Here is a 13,129-nt window from a genome sequence, read left to right on the forward strand (position 1 = left end):
TTGTATTCCCACAATACTCAAGTTGTTTCTTTCTAGTTGCTTGCAATATTTTCTCTTTGATCTGGAAGCTCTGGAATTTGGTTACGATATTCCTAGGAGTTTTTCTATTAGGATCTCTTTCAGGAGGTGATTGGTGGATTCTTTCAATATTTATTTTACCCTCTGGTTCTAGAATATCCAGGCAGTTTTCCTTGATAATTTCTTGAAAGATGATGTCTAGGCTCTTTTTTGATCATGGATTTCAGGTAGTCCCATACTTTTTAAATTGTCTATCCTGGATCTATTTTCCAGGTCAGTTGTTTTTTCCAGTGAGATAGTTCACATTGTCTGCTATTTTTTCATTCCTTTAGTTTTGTTTTATAATTTATCGATTTTTCATAAAGTCATTAGCTTCCATCTGCTCCATTATAATCTTGAAGGAATTATTTTCTTCAGTGAGCTTTTGGACCTCCTTTTCCATCTGACCAATTCTGCTTTTAAGGGGATTCTTCTCTTCGTTGGCTTTTTGGATCTCTTTTGTCATTTGGGGTAGTCTATTTTTTAAATTGAATTATTTTATTTGTTTTCAGTGTTTGACAATCACTTTCATATATCTTAGATTTTTTTCCACTCCCTCCCTCTTATTAACCCCTCCCCATCCCACTCCCTCCCTGAGACAGCATGCAACCTTATATAGGTTCTACATGGATATTCCTATTAAATGCATGTTGCATAGAAGAATTAAATGAGAGAAGCCATGAAACAAAACAAAACATAATGCAAAAGAAAATAGTCTGTGTCTATCTGTGATCCAATTCCATAGTTCTTTCTCTGGATGTGAAAGGCATTTTGCCTCAAGAGTCCATTGGAAATTTTTCAAGTTCATGCATTTCAATGAAGTACTAAGTCTACCAGAAAAATTCCTCACACACTGTGGTTGTTGCTGTGTACAAACTTCTCCTGGTTCTGCTCCTTTCACTCATCATAAGTTCATATAAGTCTTTCCAGGCTTCTCTGAAGTCTTCCTGTTCATCTTTTCTCATAGCACAAAACTATTGCATTACATTCATATACCACAACTTGTTCAGTCATTCCTCAATTTATGGGCATCCCCTTGATTTCCAGTTCTTGGCTACCACAAAGAGAGCTGCTATAAATAATTTTGTACATGTGGGACCCTTTCCCATTTCTATGATCTCTTTGGGAGAGAGTCCCAGAAGCAATATTCCTGGGTCAAAGGGTATGCATATTTTTGTAGCCCTTTGGGCATAGTTCCAAATTGCTCTCCAGAATGATTGGATCAGCTCACAGCTCCACCAACAATGAATTAGTGTTCCAACTCTCCCACATCTTCTCCAACATTTATTATCTTCCTGTTTTGTCATGTTAGTCAATGTGATAGGAGTGATGTGGTACCTCAGAGTTATTTTGATTTGCATCTCTCTAATCGATAGTGATTTAGAGCATTTTTTCATATGATTATAGATAGCTTTTATTTCTTCCTCTGAAAATTCCCTGTTCATATCCTTTGACCATTTATCAATTGGATGGGGTTAGTCTATTTTTCACAGTGTTATTTTTTTCAGTATTCTTTTGTGTCTCCTTTAACAAGCAGCTGACTCATTTTTCATAATTTTCTTGCGTCGCTCTCATTTCTCTTCCCAATTTTTGCTCTACTTCTGCTACTTGATTTTCAAATTCCTTTTTGAGCTCTTCCCTGGCCTAAGACCAATTCATATTTTTTCTTGGAGGCTTTGGATGGAGGAGTTTTGACTTTGTGGTCTTCTGTTTGCATGTTTTGGTCTTGCTTGTCACCAAAGTAAGATTCTATAATCTGATTCTTTTTCTGTTTTTTGCTCATTTTCCCTGTCATTTATTTGACTTTTGAGCTCTTTGTCAAGGTACTTCTCTGCTTGCAGTGGGGGTGGGAGGGTGCACTGTCAGCTGCTCAATCTCCCCACAATATGTGCATCTACAGCTCCAGAAACAGTGGCTGCTGCAGGTTCCTCTGTCCCGTCTTCCCTCCAATGCCCTGGGGTCAATGGATGAGATCATTCCATTCTCCCACATGGGTCCCACAGGCTTTTTCCACTGACCTTCCGATATATCCTTGGCGTTTTGGAGTCCTGAAGTCTAGAAACTGTCACAGATATGAGGGATCCAGTCTCCCCAAGGCCTGCTCAGGTCCTGTCTGTGCCAGTCCAGCCCATGCTGGACTGTGCCCTGCCCCTTGCCTGGTGGGATAGACACTTCCTGGCAACCAGGCTGGCTTGGGTTGGAGATTTGATTCACTCTGTCATTCTGTGGCTTCTACAGCTCTAGAATTTATTTAGAGCCATTTTTTACAGGTATTTGTCTGGGCTTGGGGGCAGCGCTCTAGAAAGTGCAGGCTGTTACTCTGCCACCTTGGCTCTGCCCTCTCCTTCCCCCCATGTCGCTTCTTTACTTAATAATGTCATGCCTAGGATGCCCTTCTGCTTTACCTCTTCCTGCTTAAGATGCTTAACTTCCTCCAGTGCTCAACTCAGATGCCACCTCCTAAGGAAGCCTTTTCTGATTCCCTTAGTAGTTAGCACTCTTTCCCTTTTTAGATTATCTTGTACTTATTTATCTATATAAATATCATACCTCCTCAGTAGAATGTACTGTCTGTTCCAGGTCCACATCATTCAGTCTTTCAGCATTCCCTAGCCTTTGAGCCTTTTGAGGATTAAGAAGAGGTGACAAGAATACACAAAAGGACTATAAAAGGAAAATTTTAACATTATCAATAACCATGATGATGTGCTTAATGATCTAGAGCCAGACATCCTGGAGAATGCAATCAAGCGGGCCTTAGGAAGCATTGCTAATAATAAGGCTAGTGGAGGTGATGAAATTTTAGGTGAGCTATTTTAAATCCTAAAAGATGATGGTGTTAAAGTACTGGACTCAATATGCCAGCAAATTTGGAAAACTCAACAGTGGTCACTGAATTGGAAAAGATGGGTTTACATTCCAACCAAACCTAAAGAGGGGCAATGCCAGAGAATATTCAAATTACCAATTGCACTCATTTCACACACCAACAAAGTTATGCTTAAGATTCTGCAAGCTAGGCTTCAGCAATATGTGAAATGAGAATTACCAGAAGTGCAGGCTGGTTTTCAAAGAGGCAGAAGAATTAGAGACCAAATTGCCAAGATTCACTGGATTATGGAAAAAGTAAGAGGAGCTCCAGGAAACCGTATGATTCTGCTTCACTGACCACACTTAAGCCTTTGATTGTGTAGGTCACAACAAAATCTGGCAATTCCTCAAAGAGGTCGGATGATCAGATTATTTTACTTGTCTCCTGAGGAACTTGTATGTGGGTGAAGAAATAACAGTTAGAACTGAAAGTAGAACAACTGGTTTTATATTGGAAAAGGAGTATGACAAGGCTGCATATTGTCATCTTGTTTATTTTACTTATATGCAGAGTATGTGAAATGTCAGGTTGGATGAATTAAAAATTAGAATTAAGGTTGCCAGGAAAAATATCAGCAATCTCAGATATGCAGATAATACTATTCTGATGGGCAGAAAATGAAGAATTAAGAAGTATCTTAATGAGAGTGAAAGAGGAGAGTGTAAAAGCTAGTTTAAAGTTAAATAAAAAACAAACTAAGATCTTGGCAACTGGTCCCATCATTTCCTGGCAAATAGAGGAAGAAGAAATGGAAGCATGGTCAGATTTTATATTCTTGGCCTCAAAGATTACTGCAGGAGGTGACTGCAGCCATGAAACTGAAAGATGCCTGCTCCTTGGAAGGAAAGCTATGACCAGTCTTCTTAGCATACTAAAAGCAGAGACATCATGTTGCTGACAAAGGTTAATATAGGCAAAGTTATGGTTTCTCCAGTTGTAATGTATGACTGTGAGTATTGGACTACATAAAAAGCTGAGCGCTGCAGAATTGATGCTTTCTAATTGTGCTGCTGGAGATTTTTGAGAGTCCTTTGGATAGCAAGGAGATTAAATCAGTCAATACTTAAAGAAATTAATTCAGGCCATTCACTGGAAGGTCAAGTACTGAAACTGAAGCTGAAACACTTTGGTCATGTAATGAGAAGACAGGACTCAATGGAAAAGACCCTGATGTTGGGAAAGACTAAAGGTAAAAGGAAAGGGATGGCAGAGGATGAGATGGATAGATAACATCATGGAAACAACAAACATGAGCTTGGACAGACTTCAAGAGATGGTGGAGGACAGAAGGGCCTGATGTTCTATGGCCCATGGAGTCACGAAGAGTTGGATATGACTGAACTAGACCGAGGAACAACAAAATCTGAGTCTTTTGGGGTAGCTGAGTGGTTCAGTGGATAGTATCAAGCTTGAAGTTAGGAGGTTTCATTTTCCTGAGTTCAAATCTGGCCTCAGACACTTACTAGCTGTGTGACCCTGGGCAAGTCACTTAACCCTGTTTGCCTCAGTTTCCTCATCTGTAAAATGAGCTGGAGAGGGAAATGGCAAAACACTTCAGTATCTTTGCCAAGAAAACTCCAAATAGGGTCACAAAGAATCAGATGTGACTGAACAACAAAGTCTCTGAGTATCAAATTTGTTTCCAGATTTCTGTGATCACAAGTCATGCTGCTAAAATTTTTTTTGTGGACATGTGATTTCTTGGTAATCTCCTTGAGAAGAATCCCTGTACTGGAATCTTTGAGTCAAAAGATGGCAGTAAATTAGCATGCCTATCTTTTCATGGTTCCTTCAATGTTTCCTCCTCTTTTCTTAAATGGGAATTACAAATATCGATTGAATGTAAGCTCCTTGAGAGCAAGTACTATCTTGCTTTTGTATTTATATTTCCAGTGCCTGACTCATGATAGGTGTTTAATAAGTACTTGTTGACTGCTTTCTATATCAAGGAAGTCTATTAATATTTTTTTTCATGTGCAGATGAGAATTTCTATCAGCCTAGGCTGGGTCAGGCAGAAATTTCATATTTGTGTAATTTTCCATTATTTTCCAATGCATGTAGAAGTACAATTTTCATATAGTCAGAGGATCTTAGAATTAGAATTGGAAGGGACTTTGAAGATTAGTCCAACCCCTTCATTTTACAGATGAGGAAACTAGGCGTAGATAGGTGATGTGATTGACCAGTGTCAAACCAGGCAACCTTTAAAATGACCTTGTTACTATACCTAAACACTTGGCTTCATGGCAAACAGTAGAATAATCTTGAAAATGGCATTTGCGTCCTCCAATGGATGGATCAGATTGCTGTTATGTTCTGAAAAGGAAAAGTTGTCTTTTGCCATTAATCACCCCTGGGTATAGACTTACTAGTGACAGTTCCAAATTGCTTTCCCGAATGACTGGACCAGTACATGGCTTTACTAATAGGGTGATAATGTATCTGTTTTCTCCCAGCCGATCCAGCATTTGTCATTTTCCTTTATTTGGTGTCAAATTTGCCAGTTTAATGGACTTAGGGTGAAACCTGAGTGTTGTTTTAATTTATATTTCTGAAATGATTAGTGATTTAGAATATTTTTATATGATTATTGATAACTTGAAATTTCCTTGTGATGGAATTGTAGGTAACATTGACTTTTTAAAATTGTCCTTCGTACATAACCTTCTATCTTCTTTCTCTGTGTCTTTGCATGTGTAGTCTCTTATGCCTAGAATGCACTCCCTCAACCTCTCCATTTTTAAGAATCCTTAATTGCCTTAAAAATTTAATTGAAGCACGTACTTTCTACATGAGGCCTTTTCTGATTCCTCTGTCATTGCCTTTTCCCTGAGATTAGGTGACATTTGCTCTGAGTATATGTGTGTGTGTGTGTGTGTATTTGTATACTTCTTTATTTACTTGTTTCCTATGTAAAATATAAGAGGTTTAGGAGCACAAGAAAGTATCAGCATTTCCATCAAAGTTTTCTCACCCCCCAGTTATTATGTTTTATGGATTTAGCTACCTCTATCATGTCCCAAAGGTTCCTTTTCAGAAATAGAGACAAAAATAACTCCAATTGGGCAAAATCTACTTTTGATTCCTGAAACTATTGAACTGGCCTCATTTTCCAAGCTTTCACTATCAACAGGATTCCAGAAAGTAAGGTTGGCGAGGAATCTTAGAGATCATTGGGACTCTTCCCCCTCATTTCACGCAGGAGAAAAGAGAGACACAGAGAGAAGCAGTAACTTATCCAAGGTCAAATAGCTAAGATAGTGGCAGAGCCAGGATTCCAATCAATGTCTTTTGCTTCTAGAGATGTTTCCTCTAGGCAAGCTCCCATCCAGGTATGGCTGTTTAGAATTTATTTTACCAAAGCTCCAAGGCTTCTAAAAGTGGAAGTTTTGCTTGGATTGAGATAAGCTTTTTACTCTTTCACAAGTTAGTTTATTTCTTGGTTTGGTGAATTTCCAAACACAGGACAATTTCTTTCGCAGGTTAGAGGAAATGGAAGATGCTAAAGCAGATGATGAGCAAGGAGTCTTAGGGCTGAGTTGTGCAAAGTTTGTAACCTCATTCAAAAGGAGAATGGCAGCAACCCTATGAGATTGCTTGTCTCTCTCCACCTGGGAGGCTACTTGTCCCCATTCTATAAAAGCAATGGTAGCCCAGGTCTTTGGAGCAGTTTGGCGGATAGAACACTGGTCCTGGTGTCAAGAAGACTTGAATTCAAATCTGACCTCAAATACTCCCTAGCTATGTGACCCTGGGCAAGTCACTTAACCTCATTTGCCTCAGTTTCCTCATCTGTAAAATAAACTGGAGAAGGAAATGACAAACCACTACTGTACCTTTGCCAAGAAAACCTCAATGGGCCATGAAGAGTTAGACACAACTGAAAAATGACAGAACTACAACAAACCTTGGAATGCAGTATGAAACGTCAGTTATTTTTATTGCTGTGTGTGTCTTTGAGAAGAGTCTCTTGCTCAGGTAAGCTGTTGGAGATATTAAGGTGTAGCAAACACCAGTGGAGTGGCTTCCCTCTCTTGATTATCTCTAATTGATCCTAATTGCATATTGGCTCCCCTGTTAGACTCTGAGTTAATTAAGATTAGGGACTGCTTTTTGCTCTTCTTTGAATCCCAGGAGCTTGAACACAGTAGGCACTAAATTAATGCCTATTGACAGACCTAGATGGCACTCTAGACTGGCTTCCCTGTCAATCCTGCTGGGAAGCAGATAAGTTGTCTTTCCCACCAAGAACTAGGTCCTTACCCTTCAGGGGCTGTCCTACCACTACAATTGGTTTTCTTTAGTACAAACCTAAGAAGCACGGGAGTACGTTATGCAAATTGAGCATATGGGAGCATATGGGTAACCTAATCATGACCACCTAACCATATCATGTTTTATGCTTCTCTGTGGAAGAAGCTAAGAGGTTTAGTAAATCTTTTAGGTTACTACTGACCATTTACATTGAAACAATAGGATCATGGTTCTAGAATCCATCTTATCTTACTTCTTTATTTTACAGATGTGAAAACTGAGACTCAGAGAGGCCAAGCGACTTAACTCAAGGTCACACAGGTTGTAAGTATTAAAGGTAGGATCTGAACCCAGGTCTTTAACTCCACAGTCAATGATTTTTACAATGTTCATCAAACTGATCAAGCACTATCTCCAAAAAAGAACAAAAAGAGGAAAAAGACCTATATGTGCCAAAATATTTATAGCAGGTCTTTTTGTGGTGGCAAAGAACTTGAAACTAAGATGGAGAGGGTGCCCATCAATTTGGGAATGGCTGAACAAAGTATGGTATAGATGAACATAATGGAATACTGTTATGCTGAAAAATGATGAAGGGGAATGCTTTTCTTCCTCTCTTGAGGAAGACCTATCACAAGAGGTTGCAGAGAGGACCAGGAGAGAGAAAGTATATGGCATTTGGATGAAAATGAAGAAAGACACAATGGTGATTCTAGAGAATAGGTAGAGGGGACAGGTCTCTCTGGTCACTGCTGTTGAGGCCTTGGGGGAGAAGGCTGACAAGAGCAAAGCCCCAAATTTGGAGATTTCTTTGGAATTAGGCTGCTCAGAGTGAGAAGAGATGGGTATTAGACAGAAGAGTGGCTGGCCACGGCCAATGTTAACCATGACTGGACTCCTCAGGGGCCACTGCTACCCTGATCCACTGAGACCAGATAGGACAATTGAACCCAGAGTGAAAGGCATGTTCAATCACATCCAATGAACTAACCCATGGCTGAGAATTCCTGTAGATAGTAAAATGCTTCTCCACTCTCTTCCCCTCCCTTTCTGCCTGAGAGGGGAGTGGAGACCTACTTCAAAGTTTTTCAAGTTTGGTCATAATTCCTGATTTAATCAGTACTTTATTGGCTTAGTCTAGATGAACTGTGATGAATAAGAGCTGCTTTGATCTCTTTGTTATATTATTCATGATTAGAAAGTTACAGAAGAGAAGAGCATTGGTATACAAGCTAAAGTAGATGATTGGTAGAGCTTGATACTGGCTGGGGGCTTGAGAGTGAGGTGAGAGAAAATGAAACTGATTTATTAATTTTAGTAAATGACCCAAAGTGGGCAAAGCCCTCCCTTCCACCTTGCATCCTGTTTTTCACTTCTACTTCCTCTCTATGTACTGTCTTCCCCTATTAGAATGATGGGCACCCCCACTTCTGAGGGTAGAGCCTGTCTTGCTTGGCTATTTTTCTATCCCCCAGCCTTTAAATACAGTGCCTGGGCCATAATAAACTTTACTGATTCATTCAAAGGTCAGTGGATCTCAGATCTAGAGGTAGAAGGGAAGTTAGAGGTCCAATCTCTTCACTTTGGAGGTGAGGACACTGAGGTCCAGAGAGGTGAGCAACATATTCAGAGCCCCACAAGTTGAAAGTAACAGCCCAAATTTGAATTTAGAAGCTCTGTTTCTGAGTATTGTGCCCTTTTTACTGTATCACACTGAAAATAAAACAACTCGAAGTGAGGAAGATCAGTAAAAAATAATGTTTTATAGTTCATAGCGATTAACTATGATCTTAATGAATAAAATATTGTGTTATTGCTGCTATTGTGTCTGTCCTTTCTTTTCAAAGAGGACCATGACATCAGAGAAATGATGACATGACTTGCACTTGACTTTGTTTTGAGTGAGGGAGGGCTGCAAGGTCACCAGCCTCACTTTCTCCTCCTGAGCCATCTGGGTCCAGTGACTAGATATTCATCAGGATGACTGGAGATGACCCAGGATGCAATGGGAGACCTTGGCCTTCTTACTTCCCTCATTTAGAGGGAGGTAATGCTCATTGAATGAATAGGCCTCTTTAAGAAGTAGTCAGGGAATGGCCTTTTTAAAAAACAAAAGTAAAAAAATAACTAAATCAACTTGGGAGGGAACAGAAACTGTTACTATTGATAATCACTCTAAGCCAATCATTGAGTGGAGCTTGAGCAGGGCCCCACTGTGGTCCAGTCTATGGGCTAATGAAGAAAATATGAAACCTAGTGAGCAACTAGGTGGCTCAGTGGGTAGAGCTCTGAACCTGGAGTCAGGAATACTAGAGTTCAGATCTGGCCTCAGATGTTAGCTCTGTGATCCTGGACAAGTCACTTAACTTTGGTTTCCTCATTGGTAAAATGAGCAGAAGAAGAAAATGCCAAATCATTCTAGTCTATCTGCCAAGAAAACCCCAAATGGGGTCACAAAGAGTCAGATATGATTCAACAACAAAAGATATGAGTTGGTATAACAGGAAATGGAGGAAGTTTTTATAGATGCTTTCTACCATATGCTCCTCAAATAACACCATATAGGTAGTTACCTACATTACCTACTTGTAAGACATTTTTTGTGTTGAACTATTCCCACTATCATCTATTTTATTATTACGTTGATATGATATATTGTGGTCCAAACCATGTTCCCTATAACATCAGAACTTCTAGATGAATAAGGCAGTTTTTCATCCTGTCCCTGAACCCTCAGCAATATTAAGGGTTTTCATAGTATTTCCCACATAGGTTCTGTCTTAGGTCACAATATCACTTCAGTTTATTTCCTTTTTCCTTTTTTCCTCCTTTTTTTTTTTAAAAGGAAGTTTTACTGATGTTTCAGTTTTTCCTCACCTGTTTTCAGTTCCAAACCAACAGACTTCTCCTTTGTGACACTCAATGTCTCTTTCAAAAGATCTTAACAAATGCAGAGTGTTTGATGTTTGATGTGGTTGATGCATTTGATGCCTTTGAGTGAAAAACAGTGATTATCCCTGGTTAACCCCCCCACCCCAACCCAAATAGTTAAGCAAAACACAGGCGCCATCTGCATCTGGCAGGGTATGCAACATTGGGTTCCTGTAGCCCTCCACCTCTCTACTGAGAGCAGGAATATATATTTCAGTATTTGTTCTTTGGAACCAGTTCAACTCATTTCAACTCAACATGCAGTTAATAAGCCCCTACTATCTACCAGTCACCAATCAATCAATCAGTAAATTGAATTTAGCTGCATTTTAGTGTTGCTTTCATTTGCATTATTATCATTGTGGATTATGTGATTCTTTTCTTTTACTGTGCCTTGGTTTATAAACAGATTTCCATTTTTTAAAAATTCTTTATATTCATTATTTTTTACAGCATAGTAACATCCCACTACATTCATATGTCACAGTTTGTGGCACCTTCCCCTGTATTGATGGGTATCTATTTAATTTCAAGTTTTTTACTGTGACAAAGAACACCGCTCTGAATGTTTTGCTGTATGCTGAATGATTTGTTGAATTTCTATTGCAGAGAGATCTCTTCAATACCTCAACGGCCTATATTATCATCATCAGTGTGGATACTCTACCCTCGGACACAGATTGGGGTCCCTCTTGGAAGACAGTCATTGTCGTGGCTTAAAGAGTCATTCCCCCTGTAACCAACTGGTGATGGGTGTCTTTGCCTTGAGCTAGGTCAACTTTCAGACAACAGACACATAGAAAGTCCATCACTGGTCCACCAGTCCCTTAGTACTGAGAAATAAGAAAATAAGATTTCTGAAACACAGGGCTCACTGATCCCAAGTAACCCTGGCACCTGCTCGACCTATCAGAGTCTAGGAGGCTAGTTTGCTGTATCATTGTCTAGCATCTCTTTACTCTGTGCTCTCCGTCTTCTGAGATCAGCTGAGTTACTAACTAGATTTTACTAATAGCAAAATTACACTGAAGAAATTGCATCGTCTCCCCTCTTTATGGTTCTCTGAATGGAAAGGAAACAAAAGAGAGCTGTTTGGGGGTCTTCTGTCCCCTCCCAGGGCCTATTAACCAAAGGATGAGTTGTACTTTAATGGATCTAGGAGAAATTCACAGAATAGAAATGAAATTCACATTAAAAAAAAGAAAACGTACCACGGGTGGGACAACAGCGGCTTCAGAAATAGCCCTGTCTCTATTGTTTAGAATTTCTGATGTTGGGATTTTATTCAGATGAACAAGTAAAAAAAATCTTTTGAAACCCTCCTGTAGCAAATTATTTTGGCTGAATTATCAATCCTTAAAAGTGGGGTTTTATGATAATGGAAACAGAAGTGGAATGCAGAATGCCAACAGCCAGCAGCATCGGCAGGCTGCTTCTTATAATGAGGGTTGAGTGCATCTGTGTATTGTGATTGGAAGTGTATCTATTCAGTATCAGACGAAAGCACTTCGTGCTTTTATATGCAGAGTTATTGGTCAAGTGTGCCGCGAGCTTCCCTAGTTCTTTTCATCCGATTGTTTAACAAATCTCCCACATATGAAGCCCTACAAACCCAAATGATGCCATCAGGCAAGGCTTATTAGTCCAAGATCATTCTCCTGTTAGAAATTTTCTACATATTTATCTGCAGAAATGGATAACAGCTTCAGACTTAACCCCAGTCAACAACTCTCAAATGTTCCAACCATGTTTGATGGATATCAGTCCCTTAATAGAATGCCGGTGGCCTGGGAGGGCGATAAGACTGGAGAGAATAGGACAGCACAGTGGATATAGGACTGGGCTGGGTCGGGACCCAGTTTTGCTCCTAAGTTGCTGTGGATTTCTTGGAACCTCAGCTAGCTGCCTCATCTGCAATAACACTACCACTTTTACTATTACTAATATTGACGATGATCAGCTAGGTGGTCCAGTGGATAGATCCCTGGGCTGGGAATCAGAAAGACTCATCTTCCTCAATTCAAATCTGGCCTCAGACACTTATTAACTGTGTGACCCTGGGCAAGCCATTTAACCCAGTTTGCCTTAGTTTCCCCATCTGTAAAATGAGCTGGAGAAGGAAATGGCAAACCACTCCAGTATCTCTGCCAGGAAAACCCCAAACAGGATCATGAAGAATCAGACATAACTGAACAATAAGGATGACGATATAAAGATGAAAAGAATGAGAAATAATAGCTAGAATTTAAATATAAAATAAGTATATAATAAATTCATATAATATACATATGTAGATATAAGAATTACAAATATAATTACATACAAGAGACGAATAAGAAAATAGCAGCTTGTACTAGGATCATGTATATTTGAACATCATTTAAACAGAGAACAAGATGGATATTGCTAATGATAAACATGGCTGAAAGATAGTGTGGTCTAATGTTGGACCTGGATTCAGGAAGACTGGGGCTCACATTCTAACCCAGACACTCACTAGCTGTGTGGCCTCCCACAAATTATTCCTCTCTGGGCCTTAGTTTCTTCATCTGTAAAATGAGGAGGTTGGATGCAATGACTTTTTAAGTTTCTCACCAAAGTCACTTAACCCTTCGCTGCCCCAGAGCAACTACTTGGGGCGGGGGGGGGAAGAGAAGGATGAGAAGGTGGGTAGGGGGTTTAGTATTAGTAATAATAAAGATAATAGTAATATTGCAGATCCAGCTGAGGTTAGTATATCAATTATAACCTTCAAAAATGTTTAAGATGATAAATTAGAGAAGTGCTGATCTGCTTTAGTAGAAGATATTTCCTCATTTGGATATCCCTACTTAGTAACATTGCCAAATTAATGAGCCTAGTAGCCTACACATGAAGAGTCAGCTACTAAAGTTTGGCTGGATTGAGTTCAAAGTAATAACAATAGTTGGCATTTATGTTGCCCTTTAAGATATATGAAGTACTATATGTGGATTTTTCTTTCATTTGGACTTCACAACAGTCTTATATTAAAG

The sequence above is a fragment of the Notamacropus eugenii genome, chromosome 6, assembly GCF_028372415.1.
Source record: "Notamacropus eugenii isolate mMacEug1 chromosome 6, mMacEug1.pri_v2, whole genome shotgun sequence".
Taxonomy (NCBI): domain Eukaryota; kingdom Metazoa; phylum Chordata; class Mammalia; order Diprotodontia; family Macropodidae; genus Notamacropus; species Notamacropus eugenii.